General features: G+C 34.4%; 1 long non-coding RNA gene across 1 annotated transcript in view; it reads right to left on the bottom strand.

Moving 5' to 3' along the window:
* Nucleotides 1-3,390: 3,390 nt before the first annotated feature.
* Nucleotides 3,391-21,612, bottom strand: part of LOC117717887 (uncharacterized) — a 364,914-nt gene continuing 346,692 nt past the window's right edge. The window contains exons 7-11 of the long non-coding RNA XR_013113620.1: nt 17,163-17,242; nt 15,276-15,348; nt 9,266-9,478; nt 6,705-6,810; nt 3,391-5,179 (exon numbers count right to left, since the gene is read on the bottom strand). This is a non-coding gene — a long non-coding RNA (uncharacterized LOC117717887). The remainder of the gene's footprint in view (nt 5,180-6,704; nt 6,811-9,265; nt 9,479-15,275; nt 15,349-17,162; nt 17,243-21,612) is intronic.

The following is a 21,612-nucleotide window of genomic DNA, read 5'->3' as shown; positions in this document are numbered from 1 at the left end:
GAAGGTGGAGAAGATCCTGGAATACCTAGGCACAGAGGAAAAGTTCCTGAACAGAACACCAATGGCTTATGCTCTAAGATCAAGAATTGACAAATGAGACCATAAAGTTGCAAACTCATAAAGTTGCAAAGCTTCTGTAAGGCAAAGAACACTGTCAATAGGACAAAATGGCAATCAACAGATTGGGAAAAGATCTTTACCAATCCTACATCTGATAGAGGGCTAATATCAAATATTTATGAAGAACTTAAGAAATTAGACTCCAGATAACCAAATAACCCTATGAAAAATGGGGCACAGAGCTAAACAAAGAATTCTCAACTGAGAAAACTCAAATGGCTGAGAAGCACCTAAAGAAATGTTCAACATCCTTAGTCATCAGGGAAATGCAAATCAAAACAACCTTGAGATTTCATCTCACACCAGTCAGAATGGCTAAGATAAAAAACTCAGGTGATAGTAGATGCTGGCAAGGATGTAGAGAAAGAGCAACACTCCTACATTGTTGGTGGGATTGCAAGCTGGTACAACCACTCTGGAAATCAGTCTGGTGGTTCCTCAGAAAATTGTACATAGCATTACCTGAGGACCCAGCTATACCATTCCTGGGTATATACCAGAAGATGCTCCAACATATAACAAGGAAGGACATATGCTCCACTATGTTCATAGCACTCATATTTATAATAGCCAGAAGCTGGAAAGAACCCAGATGTCCTTCAATAGAGGAATGGATACAGAAATTGTGGTACATTTGCACAATGGAGTACTACTCAGCTATTATAAACAATGAATTCGAGAAATTCTTAGGCAACTGAATGAAACTACAAAATATCATTCTGAGTGAGGTAACCCAATCACAAAAGAGCATACATGGTATTCACTTGCTGATAATTGGATATTAGTCCAGAAGTTTGAAATCGCCAAGATTCAACTCACAGACCACATGAAGCTCATGAAGAAGGAAGAGCAAGTGTGGGTGCTTCTATCCTCTTAGAAAGAATAACCAAATACTCAAGGGAGCAAATAGGGAGACAAAGTGTGGGACAGAAACTAAAGGAGGGGCCATCTGAAGACCATCCAACCTAGGTATCCACCACATGTGCAGTCAGCAAAGGTATAAGCTGATGTGGATGACAGGAAGTGCATGCTGACAGGAGCCTGATATAGCTGTCTCTATAGAGGTTTGCCAGAGCCTGACATATACAGAGGAGGATGCTCACATCTAACCATTGAACTGATCATAGGGTTCCCAATGTAGGAGTGAGAGAGAAGACTGAAGGAATTGAAAGGGTTTGTGGCCCCATGGGGAGGGCAACAATACCAACCCACCAGAGTTCCCAGGGTCTAAACCAGCAGTCTGGGAGCTCATAGGGAGGGAACCCTGGCTCCAGCTGTATATGTAGGGAAGGATGTCCTTGTAGGGCATGGGTGGGAGAGGAGGTCCTTGGTCCTGAGAAGGGTGGATGCCCCAGTGTGGGGGAATTCTAAGGAGGGGAGGTGGGAGTGGGTGGGTGGGGGGCACATCCTCATAGAAGCAGGAGGAGGGGGAATGGAATGGGGGTTCCTTGTTGGGGGGAAATGGGGAAAGAGGAGAACATATGAAATGTAAATAAAATATCCAATAAAAAAAACCTTACCCAACTCTCTCAAAATGAAGTAAAATATTTGAATAAAAACTGCATCAGTTAAAAAAATGGAAACATATTTTAAACATGACTCCAGAAAAAATATGTAAATCAGATAGCTTTATCCCTGAATCTTACCACACATTTAAAGAAAATATCACGACTCTTGCAAACTATTTGAGGGAATTTAAGGAGAAAAACATGTTGTTATTCAGTTCATGAATTTAGAGCTTCTGTTACTGAAAATATTATAAGCACAGACTTTATTTTTTCGTGAGAATAGGTACAGAAGTCAGTAACAAATATTACCAACTTAATCCTACAAATCTTTTAAAAGGGAACATAATAGCAACAAGGGTCTTTCCCAAGATTCTATGGTTTAACTTCTGAATACCAATCATAGTACTCACCACATTAACAAAACAAAAAGGAGAGGAATCCTCAGATTCTATCAGAGATAGGATTTGAGAAAACTCACCATGCATTACAGTAAAGAGATGCAGTAATCTAGGAACAGAAATGACCATTTCTATGAGATCATAGTCAGTTTAAAGACCAACATTAGCACACAATAAATGCCCTTACTTTGAACCCCCCTCAATAGGACTGAAGGAAAATAAAAGGAACAAAAACACAGATGTGAGATTAAGAAGGAATTAATCACCAAGCCACATGATTATGTATAGAGAAGTTTCTAATGAATCCAAAGCTACTGAAATGTAAAACCAACCACCATAACACAAGTGCACAAGATCCAAAACTGGAATGTACTTCTGTGCACTAGCAATGAAAAGTAGGATTTTTTTTAAGTATTCACAATTACAATTCAACAATAAAATTGTAAAAGACTGCAATCTACAATATCTACAATATCTGCACAGTGGAAACTCTAAAATATTCTGAGAAATAAATGAGAATTTAAAATATGGAGATAAAATGTTCTTAGAGTCAGAACTACATTAGATATACTGTCTAAGTATATGGAAGAGTTTAGCAATGTTATTCAGTTAGAAATGACGAATTCTCTCTAAGTTGATCAAGAGATTCCATAAAAGCCCATTTAAAATTCCTGCAGGCAACATTTTTTTTTGAGGAAGAGTAACAATTTAACAATCTAATATTTATAATATTTAAAAAATATAAATGGCCTAGAATGAACTAAGCAACTAGATAAAGAAGCATATTGACATTCTTAAATTCAATTTTAAGGATTTTTTAAAGAATGAATGAATAGTAATTAAGACAATGATACAAATGTAAAAAACTACATAAAAATCAAGGGAATGAACTAATTAAAAATAAGCCATGCACTTACAGTCATTTTATTTTAGATAAAAAGTTTAAAGAAAACAAAATTAATTGAAAATAGGACAGAGGTTCTCAATGTTCTTATGCTTCAACCCTTTAATACAGTTCCTTATGATTTGATGACACCCCAATCATAAAGTTATTTTTGTTGCTACTTCATAACTGTAATTCTACTACCTTTGTGAATGATAATGTACATATGTGTGTTTTCTGATGGCCCTAGGTGGCCCCTGTTAAAGGGTCATTTGATTCTTAGTAGAGTTATGACCCACAGATTGAGAAATGGTAACGTAAAGGAGATTTCATCAAATGACCCTGAAAATTCTAAAGAAAATGTAAATAAAGAAATCAAATATTGATTCTTAATTTAATTATATAGAAAAATTAAATCCTAATAGGTCAAAGATATAAACTAAAAAGTATACTTATAGACTTTATGATTGAATTTAGTACAACATTGTGGTACTTTCAGATATATCTTAGACAAATTAGTCACAGTGACAAAGTAGATAAAGCAGATATCAATAAACATAAAATCTACTTTACCATAGACAATGGAAAACTATGAAGATTCAAGCCACAAACTGAGAAATAATACTTATAATACATCTGAATGATGAAGAATTTTCAAAATACAGAATTGTACAACTCTGTCACAAAAAGTAAACAATTGTAATGGGCAAACAGGTTAAACAGATATTTCATAAAGGAAGACACATGACCTGACCTCAGTGCTTAAGATAAGTAGTCCCTAAAATATATGGCTAAAACTCATATTGTTACCATTCTATACAAATTCATATGTGTACATGATATGACTCATGATCTTCAATACTTATGGAGATGAGAATAATAGTAAATGATATTTTGGGAATATGAAACCATATTTTAACTTTGGAAAGCACATTAGGGAAACTTTTTATTAAGTTGCACAGATATTTTCTATGTGACATTGCAATTGCAGTGAAGAGAAATGAAAGATATTTCTGCATACAACTTCTCTGTGAAAGTTCATTGTAGCAGTCTTTGTGATACGTTTATAAATGGTCAAATCAAATTAAGTCAAATTTCTAATATTAAGCAGATAATAGAAATCCTACATTTTAGCACTGCTAAGTATAATTTATTTTCTAAAGTGCACACCAGAAATTCCAGTTTCCAGAATAATGTTAACATTTGAATAGTCCCTAGTAAATTAAAATGCCTGATCGTTTGGAGACATCGGTTCCACAATTGTTACTTGAAACTATAATATCTTGCTAGCAGATACTTACTGTCTTTGCTAATTCTTATGAAGAGACACACATACTACAAATCTGAGCTTTGGTTAACAGCCAACAGTAATTTGGACCATCAACCTATAAGCAACTGAGTGCTGCCAACAACCAGTCTAGAAGGGTTAATTGTGGACTTGTCTAAGTTCAGTGGCTTGTGAGAAGCCTTCCATCAAGGAATACACAAAAATGTTACCCAGATTCCTAACTCCCCAGCTACCATGATATAATAATAAATGTCTATTGTTTTAAGACATTATGGTAAATGATAATGTTAGGAGATAATAGATAATTGATATATTCAGCAATTACAAAGAATGATTCAATGATGAATACCTCTTGCCAGTTTTATAGCAGAAAAAGTCATGACAAATTTTACAACTTCAAACGACAACCATTTATTATGTGAAAGTTCAATAAGCCACAGCCCGGGAATCAGGTTACATCCAGTGAGGCCTGGATTAGAGTGTCATCTGAGTCTTTGATATGATGTTTGAGTTCACACAGATGTTGGGAGAATTCAGCTCCTTTCACCACGAGTCAGCTTTTTTTTTTTTTTTTTTTTTTTTGCGTGTTGTCTTGGGCTTGTTCTTAGTTTTTAAATCATAGGTAGGGTATATTGTCACATGGAAGTATCTATAAATGGAATTTTGTTCTCTAACAGCCAACAAGAACATGTTTCTGAGACCTTGAATCATTCTAATTCTTCCTAAATATTTACTTTCTCAGGAAGGAAAATCTTCCAAACGTAAAACATTAAGGACTTTAAAGTACATCTGAAAAATAGCCCTTTATCGTAGTAACATACAAACATCTATATAGGTAGATATTTGGTTGAGCATTAAACAGAAAGTAAACATATCAGGAGGTAAGGATCTTGGGCCTTTCTCAGACGTGGAATTTTTCAGAAAGACAAGAAGTCTAGTAACAAAACGCAAGTCAATGGTTGTCTGGTCCAAGGGTTGGAGTCTGGAAAGAAGCAAAGAGACTTATTTATATTCCTTGATATTGTTGCTAGTAATATAGTCTAAAAGTGGGATAAACTCATGACACTGTATAGTTAAAACGTCAAAGTAGGATATATATATATATATATATATATATATATATATATATATATATATGATGTACCATATAAATATATATATATATATATATATATATATATATATATATATATATATATATGATGTACCATAGAAAGGTATTACAAATAACTAGAAGCACTCAGCCATGAGATCTTTCCCTCAGTTTCTACTCATACTATGGCAGGACTGCTCAAATCTTACCTCACTAAGAAACATAGATGCAAATGAATCTAGCAAGTCTACTCTTTTCATATTTTATACTTCATGTAGTATGAGAACACCAGGAAACTGAACTCTATATTCGGGTTCTTAAGTATAAATATTTTCTTTCATTCTCCAGCATCAGAATTAATGAATTTAGCATGTATATGTTCACATATACATATATGCATACCTCAACCAACCATAGGTATAAACACTGCTATCCTCAGACTGAATTACAATTCATAAAAAGTCACAACAGTGAATTATAATTCATAAAAATGAGCAATCGATCTGATGGGACTGGTCCATTAAAAAAGCTCTTCTTAGTATTGCAAAGAGGATCTGAAGTCCTCTACTATTCCACAGGATGTGACTGAGGCCGTACTTTAGTCCCGAAATGCAATAACAAGAATTAAGACCACTATAAGTAAATGCCACTGTTAATATGGCTGCTTTCTGCTTTAAGGCTGTGTTTCAGTTTTGAAAATCAACTATGAAAGCTATTTTAGGATCATATGACATTTAATGAGAAAACATTTTAAGAGACTGAATGGTACACAGATCCTGAAGAAATCTTGAGAGTAATGAATTGTCCTTTCTCATGTCTGGATCAGCAGAATTTACAAAGCAGGGCATTCTTTCATAATTTCTATTTGAATAACAGGGGTGGAGTTGAGAAAGACATGAATCAATTATTCTCAAGGCTAAATAAACCTCTGGGATTAAATACTTTTTTTTCTTCTAGTCAAAACCATATGCTCCTAATTACAAAAGAATGGAATGAAATATACAAATTAATGAGGAATTTTCAGCACATCTGGGAAGTGTTCATGGATGAAGAGATGCAGGGGCCACCACTTCAGATGCAATGACAGAATAAATTATACAAATAGGACAAAGAGCAAAATTTAAGCAAGTTGTCAATGTTCATTGATTCGTCTTCACAATATGAATCACACCCAAAGAGGAAAAAAATTTAATTGAATCAGTATTGTGGAGAGATGTTTTGTATTCAGTTTTTGCCAAAGCTAGAGACATAATCATTGTATTTATCATACATAAATCATTATATTTATCAGTCAATGTCCACAAAGATAGTATTTCTGACACTGAGCCCACTTTTCTGAATTTTATACCTACATTTAAGGAAAGAATTAAAAGAACAAAACAAAACAACAAGAACAACAAAAAATGTCAGATACCACATGTCAGGGCAATTCTTTTGTACCCGAGTTGAGACACAATTCCTTCAGTAGAATGGGCTTCAGGCATGGATCTCACCAACTGGAAAAGTTAGGCTTACTTTTCCTGAAAGACAAATGTATTAAGTTTGTGCTTGGTTTCATAAAAACCAAGCAGACACCGAATTTTAAAAAATAAAGTTTGGGGCCAGTAATATGATTCAGAAAAAGGACAAAGTGCTTGCTCACAAGCCTGATATGAGTTTGATCTATAGAAACCATATGCTGGAAAGAGCACAACCTACCACAGATTTTTCTCTAACTTCCATATGTGCATTATAGCATGTATTCATGGGTACACATACACACACACACACACACACACACACACACACACACACACACTCATCTATCTATCTATCTATCTATCTATCTATCTATCTATCTATCTATCTATCCATTCATCTATCTTTCACGTGTGTGTGTTTGTATGTGTGTAACCTATAATTACCACCTAAATATATCTATCTACCCGTGTCTCTATCTATCTATCTATCTATCTATCTATCTATCTATCTATCTATCTATCAATCTATCTATCTATCTATCTAGGTATTTATCTAGGTATCTATCTAGGTATCTATGTATCTATATCAATCTATCTATATATCTATGTATCTATCTACAATCTATCAGCATATCTATAGGTTATATATAAAAATACATTATTTTACTAAGTACATAAAAACTTTGAAGTTAAACAGAATAAGAATTTTTCTGTGTCACGGTTAAAAGACAGGATTCCTGCTGAGATTCAGAAACAAAGTCTAGATTTCTTATGTGGGTTTATTATTTTTGTTTGGTAATATTTTTGAAAGCTATGTCATGATTGCCAGTTGATTGCTCCTCCAGGCATCCATCTGTCTGGGCTGATGGGAATGATACTGAGGGACTGACTATCTCTTAAGTTTATTTTTAAAGTAATGCCTCCCTGGGATGCACACCTGGAGAATTCCACTGTCTTTATTATTGACAAGAATTGGGTTATATGACTAAATTCATTTCCACTAAAGGTTACAAAAACATGGTTTTAGGTGGCCACATTTCTACAAGATTGACACAGCTGCTGACTAAAAACTATTTGTAAGTACTGAGTGAGTACCACATTTCATATTATTGTTAGTAATTGCCACACACAAGATCCAATCATAGCATAACATTCCACCTACTCTCCAAATCTTATACACACACTACAATTTGCTTACTTGCATTCAGCTCCTGGGAATCCTTTCAGTAGCCTTTACTTTCACCATAACAACACATGCATTATATTTCCATGTCCCTAAGCAAGCACTGAGATTTTGGAGGTTCTTATTAATGTTTAATCTTACTTGAAATTTTAATGACTTGTTATAAGTTTTAACTAGCTGGAAACCAATTTTACAGAATTAAAAAAGGCTAATAATCAATTCTAATGTATGTATTTTCAGCAACATTTATTAAGCATCATCATTGTGTTGGGTCAGTGCTGAAGATATCAAGACTAAAATGAAATATTTTAGTCCCTGATACAAACATACTCAGAGCACACAATAAAATTAAGAAAGACATCCTCAGATTAAAGCACTGCATGATGGAAGAAGTAATCCTATCAGGAGAAGCATGCAAAGAAGATATTATACTCAAGTTTGGTGAGTTAAAATCAGGATCATTTGCCACTTTACTCATTCCTAGTATATTTCCTTCATACTAAATTAAAATGAAAAAACAATTAATTGTAAATAATATACCAACTATGATATAGGTTTGCATTATTCAATTATAGACACCTTAAGAAATACATTTTCAGGTTATTGGTAATTATGTGAATATCATAAGGAGTGCTTCCATATACTCACAGAATATGGCTTTTGTACACCTAAGTTACATGATATATACTATCATATATGTGAACTATACCTTACCAAAATAGTGTCATAGGGGTTATACAACCATAATAATGAAAAGAAACAATGAGAGAAATGTTTGCAATAATATTTATATATATTCATAAATAAGAATAGGCCCCAAAGCATAAAAAATTTTAATGAAATATTTCATCTTCTGTTTCAATTCACATAAAAAGCATTCTGTTATCTCTTCACAGTTTGTTGCAGTTTTCATAAATATAGAACATAACACAATATGCTTTTGCCTGTTAAAAACACTCTTGTGATAAAGAAGTCATTGTTCTTAAAATATGCTGTTTTTCATGTTGATCTTAAGATAAAAATCTATTTGTTTCTGGCACAGTTATTTGAGAGTGAGTTAAATCCTTTGAGTTGCCTGTACAAAAGTATAGTCCAAACAGAATACATGCTGTGATGTGTGATATGGATTTAATTTCTTGGAACTCAAAGTACATATTCTGTGTTGAAGGGTAGGGAGGGTGTGTGCATGGGGAGGTGGGCACATATTTGTATGAGATTGGAAGTCAGAGGTCAATGTCGGAGGTCAACCCAGAGGCTCTGTTTTGTTTGTTCTGACAATGTTTCTCACTGAGCCTGGAACTAATTGAACATTGGGGATCACATTCAACTCACCATAGTTATGTGGCAAACACTTTGCCGCCTGTGGTATCTCCTAAGCCTTCAAAATGTATATTCTTGAAGTATGTTACCCTCATTTCAGACTTGGCATGGGGTGAGGAGTAAATTCAGGATGATTCTTAGTAATTGTGGATCAGGAAGTGCTGCCTTGCATGGTCTTTATCTTTACCTCTCAGCTCTTGTCACGTTGTTATGACTGAATCCTTTCTGGTAGAAAATATTACACATTAGAAAAAAAGGTCTCAGAATCTCTTCAAATATCACCCCTCCATTTTAATTCTTACAACATCTCTCTAAAATTAAATGAGAGCCATTTGTTGTGGGTTTTCATGATGTGAAATGTCTAGTCACACACAGCTAAGTAATAAGATCAAACCTCAAAACCTGTGTTTCTTTTTACTTACCCTTCTCGCTTTTTCCAATACTTTGGACATATTCCTACTGGTGGTCTACTGTTTAAATACATTTTATCCAGACTTTAGTTGCTGAAACAATTATCTCGCTCACCTAAAGACTGAACATTTATTTGTACTAGAATTTCTTAAAACTGAACTTCAACACACAGACACTCTTCAAGTTTCTATATTGTTTCTAGTACTATGAACGTAACACACATTTTAACAATTCAGAACGTGCTAATTTAGTATTTACTCATGCTCCAAGCTCTCCATGAAGAACACAGCCAGCAATACTTTTTGGCTTATTTCCTCCAGACATTTAGAGTTTATTTCACTTACATTAGCTCAGTTCTTGTTACCCTTGTTTCCTCAACGTCCTCAACACTGCCTGGAAATTTTAATATTTTTAATAAGCAAGTAACAGACATGCACATAATGTAATGGCTTTTCAAGACTAGGAACATATGATGGATAAAATTATGAAAGCATTAGTGTAGTCACTAATGAAGTGGAAAGGAGAAAATTAGTAAAACTGCTAGTAAGATTAGACCCAAACAGAAAACCAGCAGAGATCAGGATGTTCCTGAGAACTTCACACATTGCTTAAAAACATGCATATCCATTATGGAGAAAAGGTGTGTTTCTTTTGGACTGTTAATATCAAGAATCTTAAATGCAAGCTATCTACACATTAAAAAAAAAACATGAATAATAACCTATGCAGCCAGGCATGAAAATAAAGCCTAATCTGATCCATCTGAACACATGAAGGTAACATCTAATTCTGTGGTTCCTGAAGAGCTTTGGGTTCTCAAAGAGAAAAAGACAACAGAGTAGAAATAATTTTGACTAAGTATATGCTTGCCAGGGCTGTATTAAGTTCCTGGACTTTGGCGGATAGTAAACTATACCAAGACTTGTTGCATATAAATTTGTTACATGGAGTTAGTATACATTGCACTTGTTTTTATAATGAGTATATATTGGTTTTATTTTTCAATATGGACGTAAACATTTTTATTGTACTCATCATTGAAAGATTAACTTTACATGTGTTTTAGAAAAAAACTGTGACTAAGAGTGGACATTTTTATTAGGAAATTCATTTTTTAAAAATTGTGTATGCATATTTTGATGACACTGTATTCACTCCTGGTCCCTCAGAGGTCCCTCAGAGGGCATGACATTACATGCAACGGGAGTTATGAAGAGTTGTGAGCTGCTATGTGGGTTAGGTGTTGGGAATCAAACCCAGGTCTCCTTGAAGAATATAAGTGTTCTTAACCATTCTGCTAGCTCCTGAGGTACTGTCCTACAGCTACAAGGTTAGCGAAAATGTACCAAGTATTATTTTTTCAGTCAGAAAAAAAAATGCACTGAGGCCAAGAGAGCTTATTCTACACTAGGTAAACAGTTACAAGATGTTTTAGGATCTACAGATCAATGTCAGTTTAGTTTATGCCGTAAAATTCTAGAAAGTTTGATTTTCTGTCTCTTAGGAATCTTACAAAGAAAGGAAAACTTGACTATAATCATTCAGAGAAAATAGACACAGAATTGTTAAATTACAAACTGGAGCAATTGGGATGAACCCCTAAGAGAAATAAAAAGTTGCAGTGAAATAGAGTATTTTTAGCAGCATGAGAATTTAATAAAGTTTTAAGTATTTTCAAAAAAAAAAAAAAAGGTAGTCTTTAGGCCTGACCAGGCTCAATTAGAAATATATAGTAAATAGAGCTTTCACCCTTTAAAATAAAGATTGGTGGGTGCTCACTTGCAGATTGCCCAATGCCTAGGGTTTGCAGGTGGGCTGGTGATGTGCTTCATTCATTTCTTTGATGCCAGTCCCACTACTGGTCTAAGGAAAGTCTTGGAGTATCATTAGCTATAATAATTGCTCTCATTACATATACAAGAATCAGAAGTTACGTTCGCTAAAATGTGGACAATGTCAAGATTGTTCCTTTATATCGAGGAGCATACAATATGCCGGAGAGAAAGGGTACGATGACTAAATCTGCCTGAAGACCGGCAAAGCGAAAGGAAGTTTACCAGAAACCATAGCAATTTATGGATATGTGTATACACTTTTTCTTTTTCTGAGGGTTGTTCAATAAGATAATAATAGGATAATACTGAGAAGAGAGACTCTGATGACCCTGTCCACTCTTGGCAAACACTATCTCTAATAAACTACTGAGAGTGGTTTATTATTATTATTACTATTATTAACAAGATTATATTTAGCCTATATATTAGCTATAATTAGATAGAGATTCAACCTATACATAATGATTAGCCTAGGGTATTTCTGAACTGATTTATTAATTATAAGTTTTATGAAGTAATTGACACATACACACATATATATGTATATACATATGTATATATATACATATATATGTGTGTGTGTGTCCATATATATGTGTGTATATGATTCTTCCAGTGGAAAATAATATTCTGTTGAGATTAACATAAGCAAATTTGGATTATCATCTCTTAAAACAGGAGAAAGTTGGAGATTTTTATGGTTGTGCCTATGTCCTCAAAAATATTAAAAGGTGACCAAATTTTTTCATTCTTCTTGAAACTACAATGACAAGATTTTATACTAATCTGTACTCTAATCTACCATCATATCTCTTCATGTCTGTGGCCTGGACTAGAGCTAATTTCCCTGATCAGTAAAAATGAGGGTCTCTCTTCTCCAGGCCAGAATAGGCAAGTTCCACCCAGACTATGGTGCAAATGTGAGTGAAAAGCAAAACCAGAAAGATGGAGTGAGGACCTTTCTCTATGCTGTCACGACTTCTTGGAGATCATTCTATTTCTTTCCCCTGTGTGCCCAATGGAACTGAGTCTCATACATGCTACAAACTACCACTGAGCTGCATGCACCCCTAGTTTATTATGGCATTACAGATATAGAATGATATATACCATTTTAACCATTTAGAGTATATTGTTCAGTAGCATTAACTACGTTTTTTCTATGGTGAAGCACCATTTTTTTTTTTTTTTAAGTATGCTTACTTAACCTCCTGGAATTGACATGATTGCTGGTAAACTTTCTTTTTCTGCAGTTGCTCAGACATACTTAACTCAATTCCTTTCTACAATTATTCTGTAAGCATGCTTAACTCACTGTGCATAGCTCAGTATACACACACACACACACACACACATGAGTAGATTAGGGATCACCTTTTTGTGTTGACTTGAACACTGTTGCAGAATGAATACCATCATGAGACCTTGGACCTACTGGTGCACCATGAGATACCAACTTCATAGTCTTGAGCAACTAGAAGGTTAGATTGTCCCAACCCTCTGAGCAGGTCACTAAAAATAATAAACTTCATGCAAATTTCCAATGTCCTAGTTTGTCCCACAACATCAACTGGTAAGGATGTTATCAATAAATACCAAAGACAAGGTGAACTGAAAATAACAGTTTATTATTCAGTAAGCTGAGTGGCCCAAGATCAATGTATCTGTAATACAGTATTTGATGGCCACCACCCCCTTACTTGGAGTCATCTTCTTATTTTAACTCTACAGGAGAGAAGGGAGAATCGGGTACTATTGACCCTCTTTCATATGAGCATAGATCCCACTCATGAGGTTACTGCTCTTGTCTGTGACCTATCCCCTCTCAAAGGATCCACTGGCTAACACCAATAACAATGGTCTTATTTGTAATAGACATCATTTTCTTTATCTAGGTGGATATAGGAATGATTACAAAATACTTACTAGAGCACTAGTAAGAATATAAAATAATACAAGTATAGAAAGGGCAATATATATATATATATATATACATATATATATATATATATATATATGTATATATATATATATATATATTCCTATAGTAATCTCCACCAAAAGAAACTTCTGCCACGCTAAAGTTGATATCGGGTATTTACAACCTGAGCACATAACGATTAATTAGACTTTTAATCGAGTTATGTAGAAATCAATCCCTTAAGAATGGGTCCATATTTTTAAGACTATGAAGCATAAGAAAAAAAAGGGAGCCTTAGAAGGGATACCGGACCTCATCTACAACACAGTTGTACATTCTTATCCTTCCAAGTGATTGATACCTGCTTCTTTCTATTGTTCGTATAGCCTTTGCTTGAGATCAGCAAGCGATGAGTGTAAAAGCTTCCAGAACATGCTTCCTGGAGAGTTCCTTCCCGAGGCTCCTTTTCTGTAGTTACACCAACAGTCACGCTATAACTCAGAGGACCATCTTACCTTGAAAGACCCAAGTTAGTTTTCTCCCAAACTTCTAATGTCTACTCTCCTCATAGGAATGGTACAGGGAATAAACTCTGGAACTGAATTTATAACGTTTACTGAGCTTTGAGAACACGGATTTAACTGAAACTCAGAGTGAGCCTACTGTCTCTCTGCCTCACAAAAGCCTAAGCTGGGCACATGATACACTGGTTTCAGACAATTTGGCAAGAGTCCTGTGAGAAAATACCGTACGCCAGGTTTATGCTTGCTTGTTCACAATTTCATAATCTAGTTCTCTGAATTAAAACTATCTAGCTAAAAGGGGGAAAATGCCGTAGAAAGACAAGCAAGAAGGTTTAGGAGGAATTTTTGCTTTTAGGAAGATCATTCCAGAATCGCGGGAAGATTATTTGAAAAGCCAAGTTTGAGAGTGAGACGTACAATTCTGGGTCTACAACAACTTCTGACAAGATTTCACACACTGTCAGAAAGGTTCTTTTCTCTGGCTTGGCTCCCCTGCAGTGGGAGTGGGGACAAAGCCAATGCCCCAACCTCCTTGCACTCGGGGAGCCACTTTGACCCAGTTCCAGAAGCCCAAGGGCTGTCCTTAATTAGCATTGTAATTTATATTGCACAATTATGCAAATTGGGTACATAAACAAAATTATCCCTTCAGTTTGGCTTCGCTGCTCGAGAAATGCAAAGCCACTATCCGATAAGAAAAAAGACAACGGGCTGGCATTTGCTGCTTTGATGCAAGGCATCGCCTTTTCATTTGTGTTTTCTTTGTTTTCCTCTTTCGCCTTCCCCTTGGGCTGTCGTTTTATTTCCTCTCCTCTGTGTTGAGTTTTTCTTTTATTTTTTTCCTTTTATGATGTTTATTTCTTCTTTTTTTCTATACTTGGCTCTTTTCCTTGGGAAATTTTCTGTCTCATTAATTCTCCTGCTGCGATTCACAAACCTTTGGGTCATTCCTTTGGTTTCTGATATGATTGCTATCTGCCCATAGTTACTTTTGCTTTTTTTTTTTCTCTCTCTCTCTCTCAACATTTTTCCTTTCTGCTAGCCTTCAATCTACATTGTGCCATTCTAAGCTAGTATGTCTTTTCTTCTACAGTCGAGTGACGGTCCTTGCTATCTATCTAACAAACACCCCCAGGATGTAATCATTTGGGGTGTAAGAAAGCTGAAAATAAGCACAGCAAGTAACAAATGTTGGAAGATCCGAATTGTGAACGTGCAAGGCTCAGTAAAATCCAACTAGAAAGCTGTGCTTCTAAGCAATAGGCGGCATTCAAGAAAGTATTACCCACCAGGTGATCAATGCTTAAATCAGCATAACGAAGACAACTTACCAATATTGGATCATGTCCCAGTTGAGCCAATCCCTTTAGGCAGCCTTAAAGTTGTAAGGAAGACCACAGACCTCTAAAATATTGTAAATTTGTAGAAGAAAGTTAGAATGGGGCTGGATTGGCAGGAACGATTATTACTGTGATTGGCAGAACATGGAGACAAACTGCTGAGGCCATTTCTAACAAGGTGTTTCAACAGACTGGGGAAGAAAAACAAACTGTGCCTTGCTTTATCTACCCAGAACCATGGCTCCCATGGGGAAATACTCCTTTTCATCCTTCAGCCCTCTGGCTTTGGCAACATCAGTCAAATTAAAACATAACCCAAGGGGCACCCTGCCCAACTATGGCAAATCATAGCATCCTCCCTCTGGCTATAACTTTTTCCCATTCTGAATAACATTAAAATGCCTTGTAGAAACTTCCATACATATTTTTCATCCCTATTTTGCTGTCTTTAACTCACCCATCTCTTTCTGATTTGCTTACTACATTCTAGCTGTCTAAAATTCTCACATCTTTGCTTTTTATGCCTTTCATCATCTCTGTTTTGTACTTTGATGATGTTGGAAATTGATCTCATAGCGCCTACATAGGAGATAAGTGCTCTAACATGGAGCCATGGAATAGTTTTTTTTTTTTTCCTGTGAATTTTGATAGTTGGTTTATTCTTGTCATTTGTATCTATAGTAACATTTAATTTAAGAGAAGTCCTCCCCCAAATTCTATTCTAACATTGACCTATACTTTACTGTCCCATTACTTGCTCTGTTTTAATTTAGTAGTATTTAAATATTATACGTGTGTGTGCCTCTATACAGTTTACCTTCTATGTGCACTTGCTAATTATATATTTATCATATATTTTAAGCTTACATATAGTGTGCCTCTCACTATTGCAAGAATGTAAGATTTTGTCTGTGTCTTGTTGCCCTACCTCTAGTACCTGAGACAGCATCAGATACACAGACCCTTCTCACCATGTCCTTGACTTAAAGGGATAGATTCATGACTATTAGGAAATTGACAATGACCTAAGCCTAGCCAATGGTTTTGATTTAAATCTATAACCAGTTAATTTTATAAATAAATGTGAGTAAAGTTTTTCCAAGCTTTAGGTACTTGAATTAAAATGAGTAAATATCACAGTGATTGATTGGCCTTTCCATCTTGAGAACTGTAAGTGATGTGACCACTGAGGGATAGATGAAGGATGGAGATGTTGGTGGGAGCGGAGTGGAAAGCAAGCTAGGTCAGTGTCATTAACTGGGTGACCATGTTGTTGAGTGTCAGCTGCCCTGCTGCTTTTTGTATTTTTGATAAATTCCGACTTCACTAAATTACCATGGAGTGGGTTTCAATACATTCAATTAATAGGTATAACATCTGATACAGAAAAAAAAGTATCATAATAGGTTTGTTCTTAAACATCAAGGAAGTAAACTTGGTGTTTGAGACATTTGCCTGTTTTGTGGATGTTTGATCTTTTCAAATTTTAGCTTCCTTTCCTTATTAAAAAAAATAATAATAAAGAATAGATGTACAGGAATAGTGGAAGCTACCTGAAAAGGTATTGGAAATATGAAACTGCAAAGTTTTTATGTGTGAAACTTCAGATTGAGTGTGCTCCTGGTAAAGGCATTTTAATCTCTATCTCTGGGCACACATGTGAATTTGTTTTTCAATTAGAAGTTCAAATCTACCCTGTTCTTTTTGTTGTTTGTGGTATATACTGTCTTCTTTCTATTTTAGAATATTTTAAACCTTTTTAATTAAGTGTAATGAACTTCCTTAGTGGATGCTACCAAACTTATATATGAATGAATATAACATCTGGAGAGTAGCCTGGGTTGGGTAAAGTTTGTGAATAAAGAGTGAGCCACCCACCTTCTTTCAGCTTCCCTTCTATGGGTCTGAATCCTAAAGTCTACTCTGTAGATTGGTCAGCATGCTGGTCAAGGGTCGAACTACAAGGGGTAAGGCAAGTAGAAAGGAGTTGGAGGTGACCAGTGAAAAAATTGATACTTCTTTACCAAGAGCAGTCAAAGTAAAACCCGAAGAGCCATAACACAGTAAACACAGTTTAGTAGGAAAAACGCATTTCCTAAAATGAAAACTAAGAGATCATTTATAAAATGAAACTAAAGCAAATAAACAGGACACTCCAAATATGTATAATTGAATGCTGAATATTGATTAAAAACCACATTTTAAAATAATTTTCCTTACTTGAGCCCAAACCGTAATTTAGATGCTTTTTAATGGCAGAGTCCGTTCTCTGGTGGACTACAAGATTTAGGAAGAAGTTCCAGGGAGAGGAAAACATGTAAACAGAAGGGCTGGCTATCTTCTGAAGTAGTCAGTCAGGGTAGATTCACTGGAGTTTGAACAGATTCTGTCAAATTTTGTGTTTAGAATTCTGAAATAGCCACATTATGGTTCGTGTCTTTTGAGTTTATATATAAGTTTTAGGGAAGGTGAAATTTTGTGATTCAAATTCCCTGATTCAATTTCAAAATTCATAAAGAAAAATAATCTCATCTAGAGTTTCCCAAAATTATAAACATAAGAAACATTTGTAGAAACATTATGGGAAGTATTTTAAAACACATGGATATACAGGGAGATGCGCAGTGTTTTGGTATGAGAAGGCCAGGGTTTAGCTTTCCATGTGTTGCAGTACTACACAATTTCCGTTATAATATTGCTTGGGTAGTTAAACTCATCTACATATTTCTGAGATTAACCAGGATATTGCTATATTAGGGCTTATTTTTTTTAAACTTCTGAGCAAAGTATATTTGATAGAATTTTTTTCTAGAACTTTACAGTTACTCTCTAAGATTGCTACCATGTTATGGTTTTTAATTCTTTCTGTATTCACTTTGTCTTTTTTCTAATAATTAATAATCTTTTTCTTTGTGGTCTTACTTAAAATCAAACTTTCATACAAGATTGTTTATGCAATTCATTTGATGATTTTTTAAAAATCTTCAACATTAAAATTTGTATCCATTTGACTTTTTTAGTTTTATAAAATTTAAATTTTTGAGATTCAAACTTAGTTTGAATATAATAAATACTAGTGCACATGAATTTGTCTCTGAAAACATTGTTGACCATATGCCACTGTTGAAATGTGTTCTTATAATGTAATGTGATAGTTTTAATCTGTTTACAATGATGGTTTCAGTACCCCTCAAGTTCCACCAATCATTAAGGAATATGCTTTTTCTATTTAATATGCTTTTGTTTTCTTGTCTCTTTTAAATATTTTGGAAGATCTTTTTTCCCACTCAAACAAAAATATTCAGTAATGTTAAATTATGACCATATGCTGTGCCTGAAATTTCTGGGCTTAGTTTTATTTTGTCATATTTTGAGAGTGAACAATACACACTTGAAAAATATAGTTTCTATTTATAAGGTACAAATCTTACAGACGTTTCTTAACAGTTTTCCCTTTTAAAAAAAATTTTCTGCCAATAATTTGGTAGCTATTTATGTTTTTACTATTTCATATTTATTTTATATTGTGTTTTCATTTCTATTTCTGTGGGAGATCTCTAAATAAATTCTTTGTATTTGTTTAGCCATCTGAGAGATGAACCACACACCTTTCTATCCCACTTAAAACAAAAATATTGCCGTACGTTTTGTTTTAATTTTCTCTTCATATACAGTACCATTACATCTTTTGACAGTATAATTTATATTTCAATATCAAATTCATTTGTAAAACTTTGAAACGTTACATCTTTTAACAATGTTCATATTTCCATTTATCATGCGTAATATTATAGATACTACAAATGATTACATGAAACTGTCTTCTAAGACCCACTGTGTTCCCATCTCTCACCAAGATCTTGGAACCTCTCTTACAAATTCTGGTTAGGAAATTGTGACCTCAAACATGAGAAAGCAATTAAGAGTAAAAAACTGAAACTTTTGCCATCACTATGAACATTGCTTGTAAGCACATGTTACCACCAAGATTATGACAGACATAGAATGATTTCACCATCACCTTCTAACTGCCACATAGGTAAGAGGACATAAGTATGCATTAATGGAGAAAAATCATCTTTTTCTTGAGTGTTAACACTCCTAGGGCATGAAACACATGCATTCACTCCATTGTTATTATTATTATTATTATTATTATTATTATTATTATTATTATATCATTCTTCTTGCTTTTAGTAGATTCACCTGTAAATAACTGTTAACATTATTCTCAAACCCAGCCACATAGTAGAATCATAAGATAATATCTTTAAAAGATCCTAATGATCTGGCTACTCACCAGACCAATTAGACCCAGATTTCTCTGGTTGAGACCCAGGGTTTATTTTCTAAAGCGCTTCATGTACCTACAGACTAGAGCCAAGAATAAAAACACAAGAGAGTTATGGAAGACTAAAGCCTCAGTTTCGTCTATGTGGTGGCCATGGGCCTTAACAAATCAATACAAGAGAGGCATTTTCTGGCTACGTAAAAAGCAGCCTGGGAAACAGCTTTCTTTGGGACTAGGGGGACTATGTCAAAATGATCCAAAGGCACTTACAGGGTTGCAATAACAGTTTCATGGTTTGTAATCAGCAGGCAGGGGATTGGTGAGTCTAATTTTGCTTTGAGTTGAGGACAGACAAGAGACAAGAGTTTGTCAGAGCGCCCAACCGAAAACAACTTGAAAAAATAGGTTAGATTTCAATATTTCAAAATTAGGAGTTCAAGATATTTAATAAATTTGGTTTGTGCTATTACATTAAATGTTAAAACATTTACTATAAAATATTAAAAGTGGCCAGTTGATAGCAACCATTGCCATAAAAAAACTGTGTATGTGAATATTTCTTCATATGTGTACAAATATATGTGTGTGGGTACATGTGATCCTTTTTTGCTTCTATTTTATTGCTAGCTCCTCAACCTAGAACTGACCTTAAAACTTGCATGTGATTAAAATGATATAAAAGCAAAAAGAAGGAGGAGGGATGGGATAGAAGGTTTATGGTAGGGATGGTGGGGAAAGGAGATGACATCTGAAATGTAAATAAATAAAATGTCCAATAAAAAAAGAAACTTGAAATGTAAAGTCCTGATCTCAACCTACACTGCTGAATCAGAAATTCTCAGGTTGGGATCTGTGCTTTATCAAGTCTTGGCTATGATTCTGTTACATTCTTTAGTTGAGAATCTGATTTGGTAGACTCATTTGACTTACTGTGTATAAAAATATATAGACTATAGTAAAAGAAAAAAATGTTCCCTGCTGCATGAGCAGGAAGTTCATGACAGCCTTGCGTCATCTTTCAACATGACTGAAATGATCAGTAATCTCTTGTATTTGCTTTCCAATATTCTTTCAAGCAGCTGAGTATTGGATTTCATGTGTGCCTTTCTTACCTCATTGAGATAATGTCTCTATAATGACCTCACTCATATGTTGCGTAATTAGGCCTAATATCTCTCTAATGAGATACACCATGCTATTTGGAAGCAGCTGTTTTTCATGGATAGCAAAGAGCACTCTATGATAAAATTTTCAAGGCACTCAAGAAAAGTAAAAGTGGCTATTTCACATAAATGACCTGTATTTTTTCTTAAGAACCTACTTGTCTTTGTGATTGATATTAATATTCACAGTGATACAAAAGACTAGGCATATCAACTGGCTTTGGCAGGAAATGGTATGTCTAACTTATTTATATTGACAAATAAAACATTTATAAGTGAACACTGTAGAACAGGCTTGTTAAAAATTATTGGTAAATTATATTATACAGACAAATATTTTTTTATTACAGATAAGGAAGGATATTTTATATGGAAATATTTATTCTTTAATATAGTTGTTTTTAAAGAACATTTTTCTTAACACTATAGCATTGCGTGTCCAACAACTGCTTATGTATGCTCAATAAATTTGGCACAAAATAGCTTATTTCATTAGTTCATTCATGTAATAATACCTGTGTGCATTTTTATTTAGATAAGTATACAATAGACACATTTAGGGTACCATGTGAACTGCTTAGAGGCATAGCTATTAGTTTACAGTCATTGGAATTTTCATCTCCTGAATCAATGTAAATACATACCTATCTATCTACCCTGTATTTGTTGCTAATGAAACCAGAATATTCAGTATTTTATATAAAATTGTGGTGAATTAATGGATAAGACTATCTCCTCTCCCTGCAGCCCGAGTCTCTAACAGAAGAGGAAATTAGGGGAGACAAACCAAACTGTGATGCTTATGGACTACCTTGATCCTGGCTGTCACTGTTTTTTTTTTTGTTTTTTTGTTTTTTTTTTTTTTTTTTTTTTA

This window comes from Arvicanthis niloticus, chromosome 12 (assembly GCF_011762505.2).
Source record: "Arvicanthis niloticus isolate mArvNil1 chromosome 12, mArvNil1.pat.X, whole genome shotgun sequence".
NCBI classification, from domain to species: domain Eukaryota; kingdom Metazoa; phylum Chordata; class Mammalia; order Rodentia; family Muridae; genus Arvicanthis; species Arvicanthis niloticus.
Note: the sequence above shows the minus strand (reverse complement) of the source record. Positions and strands in the feature narration are given on the sequence as shown.